Genomic DNA, 21501 nt, shown 5'->3' on the forward strand with positions numbered 1-21501 from the left:
TTGAGTTAAGTTGAAGCCCCCCGGCCCCCACCCAGAGCATATTTGGCAAACTCCAGAAAAACAAGCCTCCCTGCTCCTTTCTTTCACCTAAAAGTGAAGTTCTCCAACTTAATCTGCCAACAGATCCCTGCCAGGATTCTGATTCTCTAGATTCCTTTCGCAGAATCATTCTCACCACCAAAGATGCCTGCTGCTCCCATGACTTCTCCCCCTTCCCCTCCGGTCTGCTTGGGGTCCCACAGCCAAAGCTCGCACCCCATTAAAAAATAAAACGCCAGCCAGTCCCTCATCTAGGTCATCCAATAAGATGTTCCCTCCACCCTGCCCATATAACTATTTAACCTAATGGGGGCATGTCAGGCCCTCCATAAGACAGTGCCAGGATGGACGAAGAGCTTTTGAGTTCTTCGTGTTGTGTAAGCGGCACAGTCACCTTCTTTTGTCTCTTTTAAGACTCTCTAACCCCATCCATGCTTTGGAACTCACTTTCTCCAATAGCAGCCAAAGAACAAGCAGGAGAATGAACAAAGTACGTAACTGCTCCCCGCCCCCACCACCCAAGATCTATCAGATCCTGTGTGGTCCAGATCCCTGGCAGTGCTCTTTCCAGTGGCGTTGGTCAGGGACCTGCCTGCCAGGGCAGGAGAGCAGGAGTACATTAGAGACAGAGCGGTGTACTGTGGAAAGGCATGCAGTGAAAGCTCAGACATCCATCAGGTGACCACTTTCATTTGTAAGTGCTCGTTTCCCCTTCCCTACTGTTGGTCTGAGGAACAGCAGAACAGGCCTGAGCGGTGGGAGGTGCATTCTTTTCCTAGGGCTGCCCTCATAAGACCCACCAACCTGGGTGGTTTAAAGCAACAAAAATCCATTCTCTCACAGTTCTGGAGACCAGAAATCCGAAGACGAGATGTCTGCAGAGCCATGCTCTCTCCAAGGCTCCAGTGGAGAATCTGTTCCCTTCTTTGTCTTAGCTTCTGATGTCACTGGCAATCCATGGCATACCTTGGCTTGTAGACACATCCTTGCCTTCTCTGCAACACAACCACATGGCGTTCTCTCCCTGTGTCTTCACATAGTCTTATAAGGACATCAGTCACATCGGATCAGGGGCCTATCATCTTTCAGCATGACAGCATCTTAACTAATAACATCTACAACAACTCTGTTTCCAAATAATGCTGCATTCTGAAATATTGAAGGTTAGGACTTCAACATATCTCTTTTTGGGAAAACATAATTCAACCCATTACATAAGGGGAGATGTTTTGATGTAGCTGCACAATAGGTGTTTTCATATTAGTTCAGATTGGACTTTTAATATCTAAAAATGAGGCTGTTCTGTTAAACCTGGAGGAGTCTGTTGGTCCCACGAATTGGTTATTCGAGGGGGAGGATGTAAGATACGGAGCAGGTTTGGAGGTATTGGTGGAGGCAGTATTAACTTCCTGCAGCTACACCAAATCCGGTCCACATCCCAAACTAGACCCATCCCTATTCAAGCTTCTACTTTCAAAGATAAGGAAACTCAGGCCCATAGAAGCATAGAACCTTCCCACAGTTGGATTGAAAGTTCTCTCTGTTAGGTGATCTGTAGACCACTTTGTTCTCACCTTCATACTTGGAGAGAAACCATCTTTCCAGGTTTCCATTTCTGGCAGGAGCTGGCTTTCAGTCAGAGGTCAAGACTGGTACAAAAAGGCAACAACTCATTTGAAACTAAAGTCTCATGGAATTGAGAGGTCCAGCAGTAGAGGGAAGTAGAGTCAGGTGTGCTTGGGTGAAGGGTTCCAGCTCTATCATCAGGAGCCAGCCTTTCTCCAGCTGTTCACTCCAACTGTCCCTGCCCAACCTTACTGGCTTCATTTTAAATCACTGCTACCATTTCCTCCCCAAAGGTGACCGAACCACTGTCCTGACTTCTGCCATCATTGATTGGTTTTGCCCAGCTTTAAGTTTATATGAATATGTGCTGCCTTTGGCAGCACCTATACTAAAATTGGAAAGACGCAGAGAAGATTAGCATGGTCCCCGCACAAGGATGACATGCAAATTCATGAAGTTTATATGAAATCATGACATGTATATTTAATGTCTACTACTTTTGCCTACATTATGTTTGCAGGAGTCATCCATTTTGCTACACATGTTTGCAGTTCATTCGTTTTCCATGCTATTTGTCTACGGTATAAACATATCACAACTCAGTGCATTTGTCTCTTTTGCAATAGATGAACACTTTCTGTTTTTTTAATTTTATTTTTAATTTTATTTATTTAAATTCCAACATTTTATATTTTTTTAAAGATTTATGTATTTTTTTGGGGGGGGAGGGATAAAGGGAGAGGGAGAAAAAAATATCTCAAGCAGACTCTCTGCTGAGCAGGGAGCCCAGTGTGGGGCTCAATCTCACCACCCTGAGATTTCTGTTTTTAACTATGACTGCCAGAAAATTTTTTATACATTTTTTTGGGGGCAGGAACATAAACACATGTATCCTAGGAGGAGATTTGCTAGGTAAGAAGATTTGCATGTTTTCAGTGTTAGGAGGTAATGTAGAAGTTCTTATGTCATTGCATGAATTTATGCTCACCCCAACTGTATACGAGACTTCCGTTTGTTTCAGTGTCAGTCTTTCCAGTGTCACTACTGTGGTGGTGCGTGGTGATTCCTTACCATGATGTAATTTGATTTTCCCTGAAGATGAATGAACGGACTTCTGATATATTTATTGGCCATTTAAATACCCTACTTTGTAAAGAAACTGTTTAAAAGTAACTAATTGGTGGGCAGCCCGGGTGGCTCAGCAGTTTAGCGTCACCTTCAGCCCAGGGCGTAATCCTGGAGACCTAGGATCGAGTCTCACGTCGGGCTCCCTGCAAGGAGCCTGCTTCTCCCTCTGCCTGTGTCTCTCCCTCTCTCTCACTCTCTCTCTCTCTGTCTCTCATGCATAAATAAATAAAATCTTTTAAAAAGTAATTAATTGGTTAATTTAGAGAGTGGGTGCACAGGGAGAGGCAGAGAACCACATGCATTCAGCATGGAGTCTCAAGACCCATGAGATCACAACTGAGTCAAAATCAAGAGTCAGACACTTAAGTGACAAAGCCGCCAAGGTGCCCCACCTGTTTAAATCTTTTGGCCATTTTTGGAGGTCACTTATGTTTTTCTTATTGATTTGAAGGTTTTTTACAAAAATATGTGTTCTGGACAAATCTTTTATGGGGTATATGCATACAAATATTTTCTCCCACTCTCCATGTGCCGTTTTACTCTCTTAAAATACCTAACAATGAACAGAAATTCTTAATTTTAATGTAATCCAATTTATGATTATTTTCTTTTGGAATTAAGATTTTTGCATTTGGTTGAAGTAATGTGAAGCACTTATACTCTTACTATTCATATTTAGACCTATGATCCATCTCTAATATATTTTTATGCTTGGTATGCATTTTTTTCTTATTGATATCCTATTGACTCAGCGCCTGTTTAATAAGATTACCCTTTCTCTACTCCTAGGAAGTGATACTTCTATCATAAATCAAGTTTTTTTCTCTCTATGTGCATGATGTATCTGTGTGTATTTCTTTTATTCCATTGTACTATCTGTCCTTATGCCTGTACCATATTCTTGTACTTATTGCAGCTTTACAGCACACATTGACATCTGGTGGTATAAATCCTCCAACCCTGTTCTTTTTCCTCGAGACTGTTTTGGCCTTTAACATTAGAATCACCTTGTTCATGTCACCCACACCTGCTGGTATATTGCATATTGAATCTTTAGCTCAGTCTGGAGAGAATATACTTATTTGTCATGTTAATTTTAAACATTTAAATCCGTGAACATCGTATATCCCTCTATCTTACTACTTAGACTGTCTTTAATTTCTCTCAGTGATATTTTGTACTTTTCTGAGTAGCTTTTTACATTTCTATTTGGTTTATTTGCAGGTGTTTGATTTTTTTTGGTGCTGTTATGATACATACCATTTAATTTTCTAATTTTCACTGCTAGTGAATAGAAATACAATGTGCTTTTGTGTATTGAATTTGTATCTAGTGACCTTGATGATCTAAGTCATCTAAGTTTGTTTACTGGGTTTTTAAAAAAGATTTTACGTATTTATTCATGAGAGACACAGAGAGAGGCAGAGACATAGGCAGTGAGAGAAGCAGGCTCCTTGTGGGGAGCCCGATGTGGGACTTGATCCCAGGACCCTGGGATCACAACCTGAGTGGAAGGCAGACACGTAACCACTGAGCCACACAGCTGTCCATCCCATTGTTTACTGATTTTAATGACATATCTGTAGGTTCTTTTGGATCTCTTATACACACAGACAGCCCTGCTCTCTGTGAATAATATTTCTTTTGTTGTGTTAGCTAGGATCTTTAGTACAATGTTTAAGAGAAATGGCGAGAGAGGACATCATTGCTTTCTTCTTGATATGAAGGGAAAACCTTTAAGCATTTTGTCATTAAGTATTATGTTTGATGTAGTTTCTCTTGTAGATATCTTTCGGCAGACTAAGAAAATTGTGTTCTATTTCCAGTGTACCACATTTTATCATCCTTGGATATTGAGACTTATCACATGATTTTTCTATATCTTTTTATTTTTTCATTTTTTTATTTAAATTCAATTTGCCAAAATATTTTTCTGTTATCTTTTTAGTTGATCAAATGATTTTTTAAAATTCCATTGATTGACTTTGAAATGCTAAACTGACTCATTTAAGAGTCGGAATATGACCAATTTTGCTGCGGTGTACTATTTTTATATTGCTGAATTTGAGTTGCTACCCTTTTGTTTAGAACTTTTGCAACTTTGCTCATGAGAGATCTTGGCCTATGATTTCCTTACTTGTAGTTTCCTTGCCAGGTTTTTTGGTAATAAGATTATACTGGCCTCATAAAATCAGTTGGGAAGTGTTCCCTTTTTTATTCTAGTCTCTAGAAATTTTGTTTAAAATTGTTAATTTCTTCCTTTAAACGTTCGGTGGATTTTGACAATGAAGCTCTCAGGAGACTGGAGTTTTCTTTATGGAGAGGTTTTAAATTATGGATTCAATTTCTTTAATAGATATAGGATTATTTAGATTTTCTGTTTCTTCTTATGCCAGTTTGTAAACTGTTTTTTCTAGGAATGTGCCTTGTCTGAAATTTCAGGTGTATTTACACATAATTGTTCAAAAATATTCACTTACCATTCCTTGATTATTTGTAGGATCTCTAGGACCCCCCTTTTGAGGTCTGGTATTGGAAAATTCATACCTTCTCTACTCTTGATCAATTGTGTTTGCTATATTGCTTCTTTGTCAGTTGTTTTCATCTTTTCAAAGGAACAGCTTTTGACTTTCTTTATTTGATTATGTTTGTTTTCTATTTCATCAGTTTTTTTTAATCCTAGACACATTTTTCTTTCTATCTTTCTTGAGTTTAATATACTTTCTTATCCCTATATACTTTTTTTTAAATTTTATTTTTATTTTTTTAGTAGGCTCCATGCCCAATGTGCAGCTCAGATTCACGACTAGGAGATCAAAAGTTGTGTGCTCTACCAACTGAGTCAGCCAGGCTCCTATCCCTATGTTCTTGAGATGGTGACATAAGTCACTGGTTTTCAGCCCTTTTCTCTTCTGATATATGTCTTCAAAGCTATGGTTCCAAGCAAGGACTACTCTAGCAGTAGCCTATTCTTGACATACTGTTTCCTTATAATCTTCTACTACATGTATTTCCTAATTTCTATTCCTATTTCTTCTTGATTCATTAATTATTTATAATAGTATTGCTTAATTTCCAAGACTTTGAGGTATTATTCTGTATCTCTATATTGATTTCTAATGTGATTCCACTGAACTGAGAGGACATATACTGCATGGCTTCAGGTTTCTGGAATTCATTGGAACTTCTTTTATGGGCTAGCAGATCACATACAGGTTAACTTTACAATACTCTGTGAGAACTTGGAAAAATACGCATTCTGCAGTTGTTGAATTCAGTGTTTTATAAATGTAAATAAGTCAAGCTTGTTCAAATTTCCTGTATTTTAACTTCTTAAATCTGTTTAATCAGTTACCGAAGGAGGTGTATTTAAATGTCCCATTGATTTGGATTTGTTATTTTTCCTTTGTTTTCTATTTGTGGTCATATCAGCATTTTTATTCCATTTTTCTCCTTTATCAATTATTAATTATATATTATGTATCATAATTATTATATATATTTACTCTTTCTTTATTGTTTACACTTAGTGACAAAAGCATACTTCCTTGATGTATAAGTGTATTAAAAGATAGATTCTTTCACTGCTTTCTTCATAAGATTCCTCCCCCCTCTTATGTTGTTTTCATGTATTGTAATTTACACACATTTAAAATTCCAGAAGGATTTGTTACTGTTGTATCATACAGCAGATATTAATTTAGATTTACCCAGATATATGTATATACATACTCTTTCTGTTGGTCTTCATTCCTACCTGCTTTCTGGGATTAGTTTCCTTTTGTCCTGAAGAACTTCCTTCAGTATTTCTTTTAAAACAGTCCCATTGGTGACAGATGATTGTAATATTCTTCACCTCATCTTTGGTGTTTGGGGGTAAGAATATTTTCACAGGGTAATCTGTTGGGTTGGCAGTTATTTTCCTTCAGCACTTAAAGGATGGTATTTGTTGGGAAAGCCAGTCCTGTGTTCTCACGTTGCCATCCCTGCTGTCGAGCTGTGTCAGGGTAGGCCTGCGGCTTGGCATCCTTCCTTTCCAAGAGATAAAGAGCCCACGCAGCCTGTGCTGGGCTTCTTGCCTTGTGTGGGGCTGTATTTTTCTCCATTTTATTCTCAAGGGGTGCCCCTTCACTCTGCTTAAGGCACATGTATCATATGGCACCTCACCAACTCCAGTGTACATCTCTCCTCCTTAGGGAGGGACAGAGCTCTCTCCACTGTGGCATGAGGGCAGCGTGTGGAAGCAGTGTCCCGTGTCACCTGTTGGAAGAAACCTGCTGGCCATCGGGCACTGATAACTGCTTTTGAATCCGATCTTATCGTCTCTATTCTGTGTCAGCAAAGTGCTGCTCCCTCCAGGGCTTGGCAGCATTGTGTTCCTCAGAGACTCTGATACCAAGTGTTGAGAGGCTTCCCTGGGGTTGGTAATTGGAACACAGTACTTTGTTTCTGTGGGATTGGTGGCTGGTACAAGGTCATCTGTGACACAGCCATCTGTTGTCTTCTGACTTCTTTCTTTTCTGTTCAAAAATCATCTGTAAATCTTATTCATCCTGTTCAGGAAAGATTATCTTTTCTGTCTCTTGTTGGTTTTTAGCAGCTCTGCCAAGACAAGCCAAGGAATAACTTTCTTTGTTGTAATTTACTTGGATATGATAACGTTTCTTGAAATTGTGGCTTGTTGTCTCCAGTTTTCAAAATTTTTCTTTTATTCACTTTCTAAATAACATTGCAGGTCCATTTTATTTCCTCTTTCTTCCTGGGATTTCAGTTACACGTGACCTTTCTTCATGACCCACACGTCTCATACTCTTCTCTGTACTTTCTGTGGTCTTGTCTTGTGTCAGGATGGGAGCACAGCTGTGTTTTTTCTTCAGCTGTGCTTAGCCTGCTGTTAAACCCACATTGAGTTATTAATTTCAGGAATGACTTTTATAATTCTAGAATTTACATTCGATTGCTTTCGCACGGATTTCAGTTTTCTACTGAAGTTCATCAGCTTTCATGTTTTACTGGCCATGTTAATGTTAGTTATTTTAGAAGCCATAGCTGATGATTCTTCTGTGTGATGTGAATCTGTTTCTATTATCCTTTTCCCCTCTTTTTAGTCTTTGAATTCTGTGTCCTCACATATGTGATTTTTTGGACCGTTTGGTAGACATTGCATTTGAAAAATTATATAAGATCTTCACCCTTTCCCCTCAACCAATTAACTGCTTAGCTTTTCGTCTCAATGATGCTTATAAAGTATCAAATATATTGAGTCTTTTTTTTCTCCTTGTGATTTTGGCTCATCCCTTTGGTAGCTCTTGGAATCCTGCTAACAGATTACTTCTCCCTCCTCCTCATCCCCACCAAACCTAGCATTTCTAGTTGTTATTAGTGGCAGATATAAGGTAACTTGTCATAGTCAGGAGAAGGAATCTTTCTAGAAGCTTTCATCCTTGAGTTATCAGACCCCTTTCTGTGGACATTTTAGTCTCTTAGAAACATGAGCCTTGTGTACTTAGTCCCATTTCCTTGTCCTAGAAACTCCTGGAGGTTACATATGGTAGATAAGGGTACACTTATTTCCCTGTCTTGTGCAGTTCATTGGCCATCTTTTAGGGAGTCACAGAAATAATTTTAAAGACACTCCTGCTGGAATCTCCTAACTTGGAGTCTTTAAGGGATGTGGTTTTCCAATCTTCCATGACAAGAAAAGAATTATTAATATTTACCAAATTTCTCTGTAGTTTAAAAATTTTATGTTATCTTTGTGGGTCTTGTGGGTTCTGTTAGTGGAGTTAAGTGGCCACTTTCACAATACTGCATGAGGTAGGAAATAACAGGCTGACGGAAAAAGATGTGTCACATAGGTTTATGTAGAACTGTGGGAAGAGAGAATGTGTTGCTGAAAGTGACTCTGTCATGTCCTATTTAGGCTCAATTCTGAGTTTGGGTTTCTTTGTGTGAAAATATCAGATTCCACATTCTTTACATGTCTTTGTCCATAAAAATGGATTCTCTTTGTATAGGATCATAATTATTAATTGGTTAGGTTAGAAGTTAAAGACAAGAGCATTTCTGGTGGCAGTGTGTGCATCAGATGGTGTGTTACCACCATTCGTGGTGACGAAAGGGGGCTTGCTGTTTTTGTGTAGATTGAGGATTAGGATTTAGTTCCCCAATTAGGGATTAACTTTAATTAGTTTAAAATTATTAGAGCATTGTTTCCTTAAGTATTTCATAGACTCTACTTTTATGGTTGACATGATTCATGTGTTACATGTCAAGGATATGGAGTGTGGGATGCCAGGGCAGGGAGGGCTTCTGGCTTAGACAGCAGAGTTAAACAGCCAGGTTTATTTACTGGATCACTTCTCAGATAAGTTTGTGTGTTTAAAATATGTATTGTGATTCTCCAAGATATGAAAGGGTGAAATAACACAGCATTTCTGAAATGAATCTGAACTCCATCTACCCTTGACTTTCTTACTACTTCAAAGGAACCTCACACACTTCTTAAAGAATAAAGCGTAGGTTTGGTGATGATGCTGGCAGTGGGAGAGAGGGAGTGTTGAACAAGACTGCCCCAGATGAGATGATAAATTTCTCTTCTTTCCATTCCTTATATTCATTGTCACTGTTGTCATATTAAGAAATGTTTCTTGTTTGTGTAGGGGTCTTTTTTTGGTACTAATTTTAAGCCCTTGGCAGGAAAGTTTCTATAGGAACTAAGCAACCAGCCAAACAGAATGCTCAGATCGCCTCCCTTCCCTTGGAAGTCCAGTATAGGTGATGGAAAGGGGACAGCATTGGCAGTAGTTCCTCCTGGGAAATCCCTTTGCTTGACCCTAGATTCCTCTCTTATCTTTCATTCACCTGACAGTTTGGTTTCCCAGGGGTGACTGGCAAGTGGGGGTAGGATGATCCTGAGATACCCAGAGTCCATACAAACCTTTCCTTGGAGGATGCGTTCCAAGGGCAGATCATACCAAATCATAACCTCATCCCCATTCCTTTACTTGAGAGCAGCCATAAGAGGTTACAGAGAGTCAGGCTGGTGGTGAGGGAGCGAGTGATCAGTTACTTATGGAATCAATAAATCTCTTATGAAATAGTATTTGATTAAGTTTCTTCTTTCTCCTGAGACCACAACATCTATGAGTTATTAAATGTCTATCACTGGCATAGTGTGTGTGTGTGTGTGTGTGTGTGTCTGTGTTGTGTATGTGTGTGTATGTTTACGTGTGTGTGTTGGGAGGCTGGGGGAGGTAAGACCCCATATGTAGTTCCCTTAGGTCCTGCACTGAGTAATATCTCCTTGTGGCTACTGGGAGGGGGAGGAGGTCAGAGGGAATCTTGTATCCAATTTGGCAACAATAGCATAATCACTTAAGATACATGGGAAAAAAGGAGATTTTGGAGCGTGGGGAAGAAAAATCACAGCTAATGACAGACAACAAGTCCCCTTGCACCAAACCACACCCTAGCACTCAAGTCTGCTCTCCCTGTCACTCTGAGCAGAGCTACTCCAGTTAACTCTGGTGGTGATGGTGGGCGTGGGGGCAAGGCTGTTATTTTCCTTGATTCTTCCAAAGAAATTTCATAAATAGTTTGCGTAGTATGTCAGTCTGCATCTGGGAAGCATAACACGTTCTTGGCACCATGGTGCACTATGACGTTTGTCCATTGCCTCTTGGAGAAAAAGAAGGGGGGATACCATCTATTTAGAGTATTGGATATTTTGGTGTCTGTTATTTAGAAAGTTGTGATTGGGAACTCTCTTCAAGCTGAGATTATTTTTGTCCCCAAATAATCAAAGCCAGGTGCCCTTCGGGAGGTTGCAGGGTGGTGGCTGGTATACTTGGGTAGAACCAATTGCTGTTATGCGAATCACATCACCACATTAGTGAACAAGGGGATTTGGATAATGAATATTGTTCCAGAGAGGTTTGGCCTTATGGTTCTGATAATGTAGATGCCAATGCTAGGGATGCAAATACACTTTCTCTGGGACAAACAACATAAAACTGTGGCTTCTTTGATGACGTTTCGGTTGATTTGGGGGAAGGGAGATGACAAATGATAAGGGGTAAGTTATAGTCCGTGGAACCTAGTTTCTAATTTCTTTTTCTCTCCTACCACTGAGTAGTTGTGTGATTTTTTTTTTTTGCAAGATTTTAACCCTTTTTATGATACAGTTGTTTTTTTCTTAATCCAAGACTCAGGAAGGAGAGTATCTATTCCAAAAGTTGTAAAGAACTTTTTGAAGAGTAAAAGAGACCCGAAGATCCTGAATTTCTTTTTTCATCTTCCTTTTGCTGCTTACCACTGCTTTTGCACTCAACCTAGTTATCATCATCATGACTATCACCTTGTAAACCATCTTATTGACACTGGTATTAACACTTAGGCCTTCACTCAGTCATTCATCCCACATGTGATTAGCAGTCTCTCTGAGGCAGATCTTTGATCATGATATCACTCTAATTGGACACCATCATCTGAATGATCAGTGTCTTTACAGCCCATGTCTGAAGTCTTTATAGTCAGGATCCAGCCCTCTTTTGAAGCTCTAGCACTCTATGCTACTGTGATGCCGAACGTTCCTTCTTTGCCACACATACTCAGGGATTCCTTGTTTCTGCATATTAGCTGCCAGTATCTCTGTTCTCAGAAGTGCTTTTCCCTCCATCAACCTTTGCAACATAGCTGACATGGCACCTGCTTCACCCAGAGACACTGTCTTTCTCTTCCAGCCACACTTAACCTGTTCCTTCACCATATCACATCACATTTTTTTTTCTTACAGTAGAGTCTAAATTCGTACTTTCTCTTCTTCACTGAGTTAGAACTTCCTTGAGGGCAAAGGTTCCCTGGCCGACCTTTTGGATATACTGTATCTAGCCCAGTGCAGTGCTGACTGTGCATTTCCATCTTGACTTTCTCCCTCATTTATTTCCTGGGGAGAATTACATCACTTAATTTTGTATTACTCTAGTAATTTGTAAAGGATGTCCTATGGCTCTGCACTGTTCTTATAAAAAATATTTTGCTGAGGACAATTTTCCTAAATATGGAGTGCAGAAATCCAGCAGACCAGCTGCAAGATACATCCTTATGAGCACCTTTGATGTGGAGCAGGAGGACTGTTCTCTTGCTGCTGCCAACATACCCCATCCCAGCCTTCTGGTCTTCACTTGTCTGCTGGGCTTTCTGAAGTGCTATCAGTCATTTCCCTCTGATCAAATACTCATCAGGAGGTGGAACAGGCAGTCTAATCAGTCCAAGTTTGACAGACAGTGAGGAGAAAAGGCCACAGCAAAGCTTACATGATTTGTGTGGAATTGTGTAGCTTGTTGATGGTAATGTCAGGGAAGGGTCTCAACATTTTGTAATTTTTCTTGCATGGATTTCTTCTAGACCAGCCAGTGATTTCCAGACTTTAGTCATTTTTTTTTTTTTTTTACTTTGTGTAAATCTTTCTTTCTTTCTTTCTTTCTTTCTTTCTTTCTTTCTTTCTTTCTTTCTTTCTTTCTTTCTTTTTCTTTCTTTCTTTCTTTCTTTCTTTCTTTCTTTCTTTCTTTCTTTTTTCTTTCTTTCTTTCTTTCTTTCTTTCTTTCTTTCTTTCTTTCTTTTTCTTTCTTTTTCTTTCTTTCTTTCTTTCTTTCTTTCTTTCTTTCTTTCTTTCTTTCTTCTTTCTTTCTTCTTTTTTCTTTTTCCTATGTCTGTGTGATACTCATGCTTTGGCTTGCCGATGCCTTCATCAAGATACGTGCAACATTCTAGAGAAAAATTTATAGAATTGGGTACAGTTAGTGATGGCTGTCTCCCCTCAGAACAATCAGGATTGCAGAATCGAGCTGACCACTTCTTTGTTGCTTCTCCACCCCTTGATCCCTGGGTGTTATGCAGAGCAGCATGAAGAGAGGGAGGAAGGACCACCAGTCACAGTGCTGGTGGCAGCCCTGGTCACAATATTAAGCAGCATTACATGTCCTGCTCATCATCACAATGTCAAAAACCACAACTTGGTATTTCTGGAGAAATACTCAAGATTTCTCTAGAGTAGTAGAGTATGTGGGAAAGATTACGGTTGTGAGGCATGACAGACTTGCCAGCAAATTGCCAGCTGTTATGATTACTGCATTATCCTTGTTTATTTTCTCAGCTCTAGAGTGATAATAAGGATATCTGCCTTGCACAGTTTCTTAAAAAAAAAAAAAGTCTTTTCACGAGATCCATCATTTTTTCAACTAAATGCGTGGATTTCAAAGGAAACCGAAATTCACTGCCATAATGGAAGATGAGTGTCACTTGCCATAAATAGAAGGCTGCCCTTAAAAAAAGTAGTGGTATGAAACGATGTCATTAGATTCTGAGCCACAGAGTAGCAAAGGCCAGTAAGTAGTCATGAGTAAGCAGAAGCAGAAACTGAGCAGAAATTGGGGAATCAGAGCCATGAGGGAGTGGAAACCAAAGCGAATTGAGAGTATATGATGAGGCAGTTGGTGTATAGCCCCAGGTGTGGTAGGAGGATAATTCCATAGGAAGGGAGCCACCTCGATGACAGGACAGAAAGGATGTATAACAAATCACTAAATCTCTCTGGGTCTAGAAGCCCCTTCCAATGCTCAGATCGTCTTTCACTCTCCCAGAGGTCTGCCGTTAATGAGCTGTCTGGGTTCCTGAGAAATTTTTTATCTCTTTATTTCTATTTTTATACTTAGGCTAATAGACTATTGCTGGAAGCTGTTTGAAAGAGTTGCTATTCTTTGAAAACACATGAACTTGAGGCAGTTGTAAAGATGATGACGATTCTTAGGTTAATTGGTAAAGTTAATGCAATTCCTGTTAAAACAGGAAGGACTTTTCTTTTTTAACCTGACAGTGATTTTTAAAAAATATTTTATTTATGTATTCATGGGAGACACAGAGAGAGGCAGAGACACAAGCAGAGGGAGAAGCAGGCTCCATGCAGGAAGCCCGAAGTGGGACTCCATCCCAGGACTCTGGGATCACACCCCGAGCCAAAGGCAGATGCTCAGCCACTGAGCCACCCAGGCGTCCTGACAAAGTGATTTTGAAGTTTATCAGGGACAAGTGAAAGACCAGATAATTCAGGAGCCAGTGAATGACAGGGCCATACATATATTGCCAAACTTTATTTATTTTTATTTATCTATTTATTTTTATTTAATTTTTTAAAAAGGATTTATTTATTTATTTATTTATTTATTTATTTATTTATTTATTTGAAAGAGAGAGAGAGAGAGAGAGCACAAACAGAGGGGAAGGACACAAGGAGAGGGAGAAGCAGACTCTCCACTGAGCAGGGAGCCCACTGCAGGGCTCCATCCCAGGACCCTGGGATCATGACCTGGGCCGAAGGCAGATACTTAACTGACTAAGCCACCCAGGCACCCCATACATTGCCAAACTTTAAAATGATTTATGAGGATATGATAAAACAAGAGTGGAACTGGTAAAAAGAATGGACAGACCAGAGGAAAAGAATAGTGAAACCAAAATTTAGAATATAGTAAATCTGTAGGAAGAGAGGTCAGGACACTTGTCTAGATGCTTCAGAAAAGACAAAGTACAGTTGACCCTGGAACGACGCAGGTTTGAACTGTGTGCGTCTACTTACACGTGGATTTTGTTTTAGGTAAGTATAGTACTGTAAATGTATTTTCTCTTCCTTTTGACTTTCTTAAACTTATTTTATGGTAAGAATGTAGTATATAATAAGTATAACCTACAGAATATATGTTCGTTGATTGACTTTATGTTGTCAGTCAGGCTTCCAGTCAACAGTAAGCTAGTAGTAGGTAAGGTTTTGAGGAGTCAAAAGTTATACATGGTTTTTTGACCATGTGGTCAAATGTTTGACCATTCCGACCAATGTTCCAATGGTTGTGGTGGCCCTGACCGCATATTGTTCAATGATCAACTATCATCTATACCTCAAACCACATACCAAACCAATTCTACACTGATGAAAGTCTTAATGTAAAATGAAATCACAAAAGATAGAAGTAAAAATGTAAGAGAATCTAACGTAGAGGTTGTGGAACTGCCTTCCTGTCCTTTACACAGGGCCAGCTTTGGTGGGCATATGATCTAGGCAGTCATATAGGCTCCATACTTGATTTCATGCTCTGCTGCCTCCATCTCGAAATTCTTAGTAATTGTCGCACAGAGGTGCTGCATTTTCATTTTGCAGTGGGTCTTGCAAATTAAGTAGCTGGCCCTGCCTGTTTGCAAAGGTAGAAACTATAAGGCCAAAGAAGAGCTTCTCTAGATCTAAAACATCATACCTAACATTAAAATGTCATAACATAGTTTTGGGAGATGCCTTGGCAATGCCTCTCTCCCCAAAGCCCAGCACCCTCCAGAGAACCACTGGCCGCAAGCTGCCATAAGCCTTTTCTTGGATCGAAGGGTTGGAAAATTGGGCTATGTGATTTGTTGGACACATGTTTACATGGAGGGCCTGCACAGTCCTACAGATTTCATGACTCCAAGACGTTAACTGACTTCCAAGTTTTATATATTTGAATGTTTAAAAAATAAATTTGGCTCAAAGATGAAAGGGCTGGAAATAATTTCCATGTCCTCATTTGTGCGCTTCAGATATTACTACTGACATTTTATAAATATTCTAAACCTTTCTTCACCTTCTATATGTCAAGATAAAAAAGGACATTTTAGATAATAGCTGGGTTGTGGGCGGTGCCTCTCGACTGGGGGCTGACGACCAACTGACGATACTGAGTGATGGGCACTGGGCACTGTAGGCAACAGTGTTTTCCAAAACAACCAGCAAAAGGCTCATCTGAATCTTTGTTCAGCGCTCATACAATTTACTGGTGTCAGGATTTTTTTTTACTTCAAAATCTTCCTGTGCCGCAGCCTCCCTTCCCTACTGCCTCCAGTCCTGTGATTTATACCCCACCATTCAGCACAGACTCCCTCTGCTCCCCATCTCGACTCTGATTCCTTATCCAGTCTAGTATTCCACTCCCCTCCCTCTCAAGGGGCCCTTCTGTTCTCTGCTTTTATCATGACCTGTGGAAGCACATTGGAGATTTTTAACCTTTTTTGGGTAATGGGTAACCTTCTGAAAAATCTCATAAAATTGTGGATCCTCTGTAGGTCTGTATGCAATGTTACTAGGTTGATATTCTTGAAGCCTACACGTGGGTCACAGCTTGGGAGACCCTGCTAGACATATGCTGTCCTTTTTCCACTTTGTTCCTTCCCTCCGCTAGCCTTAACTGAATTGCTTTTTCTCTGTGACATATACCACTCCCCATACAATCTTCCTTACAGAAACCCTGAATTGAGTGGCGTTCCATTTGAATCCTATTCCCCTATGGGCAAAGAACATACTTGATCGATGTTAATCCTATTAAATTTGTTGAGGTTTGTTTTATGGGTTATCATATGGTCTGTCCTGGAGAATGTTCCATGGGCTCTTGAGAATGTTACATATATCACTACTGATGAGTGGAGTCATCTATAGGTCTCTTTTAGGTCTAGATGTTTTATAGTGTTGAGTTTGTCAATGTTGTTGTTGATCTTTTGTCTAGTTGTTCCATCTGTTATTACAAGGGAGGCTCTGGAGTCTCCAGCTATTATTGTTGAGTTGTGCATTTATCCCCATAATTCTGTCAGTTTTTGCTTCTTGTATTTTGGGGGGTTCAGTTGTGAGGTGCATATGTGCTTCTAATTGTGTCCTCTTGATGGATTAACCCTCTCATCATTATAAAATATTCTCTTATCTCTGGTAACATTTTTGTTGTTTGTTTTGAAGTCTGTTTTGTTTGATAGTAGGATAGGGACACTGGCTCTCTCAGAGTTCCTATTTTCTAGTGTAACACTTGAATTCCTTTTATGCTTTTTAAACCATATATTGTGAGTTATTTAATGATTGCCCTGGGGCTCACAATATACATCTTACCAGAATTGACTTCAGATTGACACTGAATTTCAATAAGATAGAGAAACTTTACTGCCATACAACTCTATTTTCTCCTCTTTCTTTTTAGTGTTATTGTTCTACCTATTGTGTCCATGTTACCAGCCGAACAGTACATCATTATGATTGTTACTGTATAAAATTCTATCTTTTTAAATAAGAGAGAAAAAAGGGAGAGCAAGAATGTATTTATAGAAGCTAGTTATATTAACTTTATTTACAATTTCTGATTGACTTCATTTTCTTCCCTATAAATTTCTGCTACTTATCCCATTTCATTCTTCTATCCCATTCAATTTGTTCCCTTCTTGGGGCAGAAGAAAACTGTCTTCTTAAATTTGGCTCCTGACATTTAAAAAACAATGCTAAACCAAAGCTCGTCAAAGTTCTGGCCTCTTTGGAAGTCCCTCATCTGTTCAAATGACTCTTCTAGTATCCTTGGTGGTGATGGTCCTCTGAAGTCAGAATCACTTTTCTTAATGAGTTCATGCCCTGGCTTCACCTTCTTCTGTGCTTTCTTGGTAACTTCTAAGAATACATTGGTTATCGTTCCAGGTCTCTGGGCTAGCCATTCCTCAGCTTCTTCGTTTCCCACTTTCTGTGTCCTCTCTGGAAGCCATACTTTCAATTGTACCATTACTCAAAGTGCTTCCCTGATAAAAATGTAAGCACTCAGCATGCCTTTTCTTATCACCACAACCTCTTCCTCTCCCCTCGCCCACCCTCCCTGTTGAAGCCCACTGAGCCTGCTGTTTCTTCTCATAGTAATGTTTACCGTCCTCCCCTAGTCTTACCTGGTCCCCTAAGTCAGACACCCTCTCTGGATTGACATTCTTTCTTACCATGGTTAGCCAAAGTACAATGCTCTTCCTCTGGGTGCACTGAATCTCTTTCCCTTGTTACTGTTATTTTATTCCTTCTTTACTAATCCCTGATCTTAAGCCTGTACAGCTCACTTTGTCACAGCCTCTATGATGGACATTCATTGGGTTTTGATGCCCCAGCACTCATTCAGTGTACTTTTGTTTGGACAACTCTCAGACCAATGTACTGTTGCAGTGGAGTTGACTCCATTTTGGCTCTAGAGGTGGACATTACATTCAAACATAATGACACAGAATCTCAGCCCCCTGGCTGCAATGGTTGGTCTAGGGATGGGTACCAATCAACCAGAGACAATGAGATGCAGTGAGAAAGGTGCTGGGCCTGTTGGGAGAGAGTCACAAGCTTTTGGAATGGAGGCCATCAAGACTCTCCTCATGTGGGATCTGCAGAAGGTAGAGCCAAGGGGGAGAAAGATACTGGGTCTTACAGCACTGCATGAGACTCTTGATCAACCCACACCCAAAGCTAGGAGAGTTCCAGGACATTTTTATTATAAGACTCTTAGTGTTCTAGACCCAATTTCAGTATGGAAGGGGCTGTTCATCCCCTCCCTCAATGCCAAGTCCTTCTTGGGCACCAGCAGGGTGTCTAAGAATTTAGTTCAATTCAACTAAGTTCTAATACTACCTACCTGGAGACACCTTGAGGTTTTACAAGTTCAGGGTTTAGACCTACAAGATAGCCCCCCACCCATGCCATTCACAAGCCATGGGCTGTTACCTGTGCTTCTGGCTAAGTAATGGGGTTCCCAATGACCTCCTCCTTAGGTGTGATTAATTTGCCAGAATGGCTCATAGAACTCAGGGAAACAATTACGTACATTTACCAGGTTATTAAATGATAGGAATCAATAGCCAGATGAAAAGATACATAGGGTGAAGTCCAGAACAAAGGTGTTTCTGTCTTCCTGGAGCTTGGGGCCTGACTGGCTTGGTGGCACCTAGAGAAGTATTGTGGCTCCTCACATGTGGAAATGCTCCCACAAAAGGACGAAAACTATGTCCTTTTCGGCTTTTATGGAGGCTTTATTACATAGTCCTGATTGACTAAGTCATTGGTCATTAAGTGATTTAACGAGAGGTTGAGGGTGGTTGGTATTCCTGGCAACCAACTCCTACTCATAGGTGGGGTCCAAAAAGCTTCATTAATCACAAGACACCCACTTCACCTTTGAAATGCTTTCAGGAACTATGGATGAAGACCAGATATATCTGAGAAATATATTTTTGTCATGCGAATGACCTGGTATATATTTCTTTTAAATCACAGAAAACAGTAAATTATTATTATTTTTTTGTTCTTTTTGTTTTGACTAGTTTGAATTAGATTTCTCACTTTTGCCACCAAAAGAATTGTAACTGATAGATCTCCCTTCTTTATAGCTGGACATTTTAGGATACAATGAAAGCACAATATCTAGATAAATTGAAAGTCTTTAGATTCTCATAGTAACCTCCTCAGATAGCCTTTCTCCCCATCATATGCCAGTGGAGATAACAGGCAAATGACACAGTCAGACAACTCACAAAAAAACTGATAAAGTACCACTAGCACACAAGAAAAAAATTTAACTTCATTTTTAAAAAAAGATTTTATTTATTTATTCATGAAGAGACACAGAGAGAGAGGCAGAGACACAGGCAGAGGGAGAAGCAGGCCCCAGACAGGAAGGCCAATGTGGGACTCTGTCCCTGTGCCCTGAGATCACATCCTGAGCCAAAGGCAGATGCTTAACTGCTGAGCCAGCCAGGCACCCCAATTTAACTTCATTTTTATTCAAGATGTGCGAATGAAACCATAATATACTCTGTTCTTGCATTTGTAATTGACAAAGTCTTGAGCAAATAACTCGGTGTCATTACCAAAAAACATATTTTCTTAGTAATTCTTAATGGTATTGTATATTTCTAGAACTTTCCTGGGGGCAATTAGGCAATATAAATTTAAAGCCTGAGTATTTTGAATATCCTTTAATCCAGATATTTCAATTATAGAAATCATTAAGGTTGTTATTCACAAAGATAAAACTACATGGCTGTTCTTTGCAGCATTGTATACAAAAGCAAAATATTTAGAACAAAAAATATCCAAATTATAAGAGATTTTGCCTAGTATTTAGGAAGTGATTTTGTATTGGTATTCAAATTGGTTATGAAATGTTATCTTTTAATGGATTAAATAGTTCTCTAGGGCCAAATTTTTAGATAATTTAATTGAACTTTTAAGAAAGATTTTTATTAACGAGTAAGAGAGAGAAAACATGAGCTGGGGAGGGGCAAAGGGAGAGGGAGTAGCACACTCCCCAAGGAGCAAGGAGCAGGGCTTGAGCCCAGGACCCTGAGATCATGACCTGAGCTGAAGGCAAATGCTTAACCAACTGAACCACCCAGTTGCCCCTAATTGAACTTTTTTTTTGAAAGCCTATTATATCAGGCTCAAGAGCCACAGAATATAGTTCCTATCCTTGAGAAACTGCCAGTCCACAAAATAACAAGCACTGATGATATATATAAAAATATTAAATGCTGTAAAGCTAAATAATAGGCAGAGAGTAACAGGTGAGGAAGACGTACAATCACACCAGTAGAATTCAGGAAGTCTTTATGGAGGAAATAACATTTGAATTTAGCTTTGTTGGATGGCAGGACCCTAAGAGACCATAAGGCTAGTGGTCTGTACGTGCCTGCCAATATTTCACAGTAAAAACTTAAAAGAGGAGAAAGTGTGATAGGAAGCTCCTAACTGTGGCTGAGGCCACCCTCTGGACTTGGCCGTCCGCCCACTACCCTGGCCTCTAGAGAGCATTGGCTTGAACAACTTGCCTGAGGCCTTAAGTGTGGTTGGCTCTGTGCTGTCATTCCTGGGAGTTCAGCCTTGTGGTCTGGGTGTGCTTTCCATCAGATTTATCTTTGCAAAGAGGCAGGGGCTAGGGAGATAGAATAGAAAACTGGGAAAATTCTCTCTGAATTCCTTCAAATGAAAGCCTGCTGAGATCTCCAGGGAGATTATATGCAAAAATCTTGGCTTTGCCTGGGCCTGTATGAATGCCATGGACTCTCTTGTTCAGTAGACCAGGCTGATCACAGCCACATGGAAGAATTTGTGTCTGTGCATTGCTCCTCTCCTGTTGCTTTGCATTTTGGATTAACAGCCTTGGCTCTGAGATCGTTGGACCATTTAAAATATAAGACCAATCATGGTTTTGCAGTGGCCTGGATAAGGGCTAGTGACTCAGCAAAATTTGGATGAGGAAAACAAAAAGAGATGTGACTCTGCAAGTGCCATTTGGGGAGTGATCAGGAGACCCAGAGGAGGGCACCTAAGTGGTTCAGTCAGTCAAGCATCTGCCTTCGGCTCAGGTCCTGATCCTGGGGTCCTGGGATTGAGCTCCCTGTCATTAGGCTCCCTGCTCAGCAGGGAGTCTGATTCTCCCTCTCCCTCTCCCTCTTCCCCTCCATCCCACTGGTGCTCTTGCTCGCTATCTCTCACTCACTTGCTATCTCTCTCTCACTCTTTCTCAAATGAATAAATTTAAAAAAAAAATTTTTAGATCTTTTCTTTTTAAGATTTTATTTATTTATTCATAAGAGACACAGAGGGAGAGAGAGAGGCAGAGACACAGGCAGAGGGAGAAGAAGGGTCCCTACAGGTTGCCCAACGGGGGACTTGATCCCAGGAGGTCACGCCCTGAGCCGAAGGCAGGTGCTCAACCACTAAGCCACCCAGATGCCCCTTAAAAACCTTTAAAAAGAAAAAGACAAGACCTGGAGGAGTTCACAGGCATCCATGCAGCATGGAACATGTCTATGTTCCTGACCCTAGCAGTTTTAGTGCAATAACATTGCAATTAAAGATTAGATATAGGACACAGTGAGATGTTGGCAGTCCAGTAAATGGCCTTATAAAGTTAAATT

The 21501-nt window shown here is 40.1% G+C and overlaps 1 long non-coding RNA gene and 1 other non-coding gene across 2 annotated transcripts in view; both read left to right on the forward strand.

Annotated features, from left to right (window-relative positions):
* Nucleotides 1-21501, forward strand: part of LOC111095895 — a 119575-nt gene that overhangs the window by 96247 nt on the left and 1827 nt on the right. The gene's annotated exons all lie outside the window — the stretch shown is intronic.
* LOC119876326 lies at nt 1970-2076 on the forward strand. The gene has a single exon (XR_005360293.1). It is a non-coding gene; the product is annotated as a U6 spliceosomal RNA (small nuclear RNA).

Source organism: Canis lupus, chromosome 5, assembly GCF_011100685.1.
Source record: "Canis lupus familiaris isolate Mischka breed German Shepherd chromosome 5, alternate assembly UU_Cfam_GSD_1.0, whole genome shotgun sequence".
NCBI lineage: Eukaryota > Metazoa > Chordata > Mammalia > Carnivora > Canidae > Canis > Canis lupus.